The sequence below is a fragment of the Lygodium microphyllum genome, chromosome 14 (genome assembly GCF_053477565.2).
Source record: "Lygodium microphyllum isolate KBCC chromosome 14, Lygodium_microphyllum_v1.1.10, whole genome shotgun sequence".
Taxonomy (NCBI): Eukaryota; Viridiplantae; Streptophyta; class Polypodiopsida; order Schizaeales; family Lygodiaceae; genus Lygodium; species Lygodium microphyllum.
In genome coordinates this window covers 62951207-62955354 of record NC_141148.1, presented here as the reverse complement: position 1 = coordinate 62955354, position 4148 = coordinate 62951207, and the positions used below count along the sequence as shown (strand labels likewise).

At 45.4% G+C, this 4148-nt stretch overlaps 1 long non-coding RNA gene across 1 annotated transcript; it reads right to left on the bottom strand.

Annotated features, from left to right (window-relative positions):
• Window positions 1–1518: 1518 nt before the first annotated feature.
• Window positions 1519–2454, bottom strand: LOC148025661 (uncharacterized). Its single transcript, XR_015693018.1, has 3 exons — window positions 2343–2454; window positions 1844–1923; window positions 1519–1575 (listed from the first exon to the last, which is right to left on the bottom strand). It is a non-coding gene; the product is annotated as an uncharacterized LOC148025661 (long non-coding RNA).
• Window positions 2455–4148: the final 1694 nt, after the last annotated feature.

Here is a 4148-nt window from a genome sequence, read left to right as displayed (position 1 = left end):
CCATAGCAGGAATTGACGGAGGCAGTCAGGCTGCCAGCCATGTCTCAGCCCACTAGCATGGATACAGAAAGGAAGGTCGGTCTACTGTATCGACTGTTAAATGGAAGGTTAAGAAGGCTTTGCAGGAGCATGTGATGAAGTGAAGTTCCTTGTTGGGAAGCCCCCCCGGACTGTTCATGAGCACCGGATTGTGGCCTGCAGATTGAACGTCCTGCATAACCAGTTTATACTGGAATAGCTCTACTGCTACACTGAACAGGTAAGTGCAAGGCATCCGAAAATATCCATACAAGAGAAGCTGTTGAGCCAAAGATAGCACTTGACGTGAAATAGAAGGAGAAGCAATCTTCTTTCACAATCGGAAAGACCCACCACAAAATGGGTACATCAGTTTTTGAAAAGGAGAAGATGAAGAAGAAGATGCAGATCCCACTCTTAGCATGAACATCGATGGACGTGCCTTCATGACCAATGAATCTCCAGCCAATTAAAAGATTCTCTGACGAAGATAAGAAGAAGGAAAAAGAAGACGAGTCATGACCACATGTGGCATATACCTATTATCCAAACCTTTTAAGATTGGATGTATAAAGCTTCTAATTCACACAACAAAAGTGAAACTATAAAAGTTGTAAATGTCTTCATGATTCACATTTGTGTCAAAGGCAATTGTACACGAGATTTTATATTCACCCATCGCATGAGGGTACTCCTACCCGAGCCGCATAGAGCTCAAAAGTGGTTGGTTTCATACATATAAATCTCGACATGTATTCAAAATAAGTTTGCACAAGAATTGGCTTGTGTGAGGGGTTCTCTACCCGAGATTGAGATCTCAAAAAGAATTTTGCGAGTGCGTGGTGTGTGCACATGATTGTTGCACCTTGAGGTTTGTCATACCTTTCCCGAACATCTAGGATTGTTCAAAAAGGATGGGGTAGGTTCACCCGAGCAAGTGGTGCTCAAACGAACATTGTACACGCACATAAAACATGCATATGGTGGACTAGGAGTGTCTAGTCATATAAACACTCCAATATAGCATTGAGGGGGAGTGTTAAGAAGTAGCAACTGCGGTCATGCAATGCTACATTGGATGGGTGATAAGGTAAAGTAAACATCTCGCTTAAGAGGGGGTGTTGAGAATGTAAGCTTCGGTATTTGCGGGTGTGTATTATGTGAAAGCACTCTTGTGTGCTTAAGATTGTATGGTGCATGAATATGGATGAGAGATGTGGAGTAAAGTGTGCCACATAGGGCACACATGTAAAGTGTGGGTTGTATGGTGTCACATGGGAACACACATGGAAAGTGTGAGGGATCATTGATGGAGTATCTCCTCCTTTATATATGTAACCTGTGTATGCAATGAAATAAAAAGAGAACATTTGTTGAGTGTGCATATTGTTTGCCTTCTCTTTGTAGCCATGGAGTTCCTTGTCTATTACAATCCTCCGTGATAATGTATCAATCATTTTGTACACACCATGATCAACCCCACATTGGGATTCTTGACAAGTCGTTGGTCACTGTGAAAGGAGCAGCCTTCGATCCCCATCATCATATCAGGTTCATCTGTCAGTCAAGTAACATGCATAAATTAGTACAGATACATACATTGGATTAAATAGATCACATCATCAAGCAAAGAGAGAGAGGAGGGGCAAGGTCGCGCGTGCTCCCTGCGTCCACATCCATGGCGTTCCCTGCCTTTGAGGCAACCATCGAGACATCCAAATAGTGTGCGTGGGGGGTGGGGGGGAAGAGAGAGAGAGAGAGAGAGAGAGAGCCATGGGGGCTCCATGGCATCCTGGAGGACACACAAAGAGAGATAGAGAAATACCTTTGCACCTTTGTTGTCCAAGTCATATTAATCTCCCTGCCTCCCATCCATGGCGTTCCCTACCTTCAAGGCTGACGCTTCTGCAGCCAATATGGAAACAGCAGCAAAGATTTCATTTTCGTTTTAAACATAAGTCGACGCAGACATTAATGCATGCAGTTGCCATGGTCAGAACTGCCATGAATTAGAGTCACACAGATGAGCAGCGCAAGTCCTCTCTCTCTCTCTCTCTCTCTCTCTCTCTCTCTCTCAGAGTCTGCAACGCTGGCGAGGCGGCCAACTGTAGGCAATGCCGGTCCGCGGAGGCGATGATAATATTTGAAAAATTATGACTTCCTACCACAATGTATTTTGTGCAAAAATGCTAATATTGCCTAGATAATGTTTTTTTCATTATTAAAAACCAAACAACTAGCGGACCCACCAGGTGCAGTGGCAACAACAGACGTGGCAACGAGCGTAGTGGTAACATATTAGTCATGGCAGCGAGCAGGCTCACCAAGCGCAGGCGTGAAGAATCTCTCTCTCGCGCGCGCGCTCGCGGGCAGATGGAGAGCAGCGCACGTGGAGGCAGATGGAGAGCAGCGCGCGCGCGCCATGGAGTCTTCCAGGATAGCGCTCTTCGGTGTGTGTAAGAGGGGGCGGTGGGGGAACTCTCTATATAGAAAGAAAACTCCGCTTTATGTGAGAGTTAACTCTCACCACTTATTGACGGCTGTTTTTCCTGTCAAGGCCTATTTTGCATAAAAACAAGGCTTTTCAAAAATGCCTTGTCAAAATATAAGTCGAAGATCTAATTTTGCCTCTCATCACGACATGCCCAGTCAAAATGCCCCTGTCATTTGGCATGTCAAACTACTAACTAGGTTACAAGTTAGAACTTCGTGGCTTGGTAAGTTGGACTCTTATTATTACAATTGACTATATTTCACTTACCTTATCTAAAACGAAAACCTAAGATTTCATAATCGACGGTCTTGAATCAATCTAGGCTTGTAATGTGGTTGAGATTCGAGAAATAGTGTACTGTCGATTGATACTCTCGCCTCCAATCCACATCGCAGACTGCAGTCTCTGCAATCAACCATTGCTAAACCTTCAGACTTCAAGCTCAAACTTTGTCCATTGTCGTGATGCGTGCACACTGCTCGTAGGCTACAACTCTATTCTCGACTCTCCATCCAACAAACTTACAATACAGTCGCGATTGACCAATGTACTTGAAACTTGAAGTAGGCACTGGGTAGGCAACTCAACCGTAAGGCTTAAAGCCTTAGCCTTAAAATAGGTGGACTGTGGAAGTAGACACTGGGCATTGGGGCATATCTGAATCGTTGATGCTCGAGGGCCGAGGGCTAGTCGTTACAACTCGAAAGGCACCAAGGTTCAAGTGACATTGTGTTGCGTGTAGTCTCGTTAGTTGTCACACGTGCACGGTGCAGGGCTTGGGAGTCGACGGCTAAGGCTGTGGGGGCAGTGGGCACCGCTAAGTTAGGAGTCGACGGCTAGGGCTACAAGCACCAACGGCAACCACTTAACTGTAGGTGGCTAGAACCTACAAGCTCGCCACAGCGCCACTAGGCACAGGGCCTCAAATAGCAAGTGGGCAAAAACCCTAGAAGAGTAGGTGGGTTGCAAGTTGGTTCAAGGCAGCCCGGGCAATTAGGTAAAGGCTAACATATGGCAGCAAACGCAATGCAGGTGGGACTCAGCCATGCAATCAGGGCATCATGATTTTGGACTCGTGAGTTGCAGCTGCTGGCTTGATCCACCTAGCTAATAGGCTATTAGGTGGTAGGCTAAGGCTCAAGGCTATAGCCTATAGCTACAGAATGTAGCTCAGGACTCAAGAGTCTGAGCGAGTGATGCATAGACTGCAGTCAATTAGTTAATAGTGACTCATCACAGGCTATAGCAAGAGGAGCATCGAGGAAGGTGACACATTGCCCAAAACCCACTTCACGAATCACCAATATCAAATGACAGCTTTGGGCCTCTCACAACTCAGTGGAGGGTGAGGGAGGTGAAGGAGTAAGCCTACTCATCACGAGTCTAAGGTGATTGCAATAAGCAGAGGCCCAAGGTTCCATGGCTGCCAAGGATACTCAAGAGTTGAGAGGAGACCTCTTCAACCAAACAGGTACCTACAGAGCCCAAGCTATTACTAGTGATACAATGAATTTTTATATTTTATCAATTGCTTGATTTGTTTTAGGAGTTTAAGGTTGAATCATGATTCACGATAACTATTAGCTATTACTAATTAGCTATTAGGCTTTGGCATTCTGTAGGTTAGCAAGGAGTA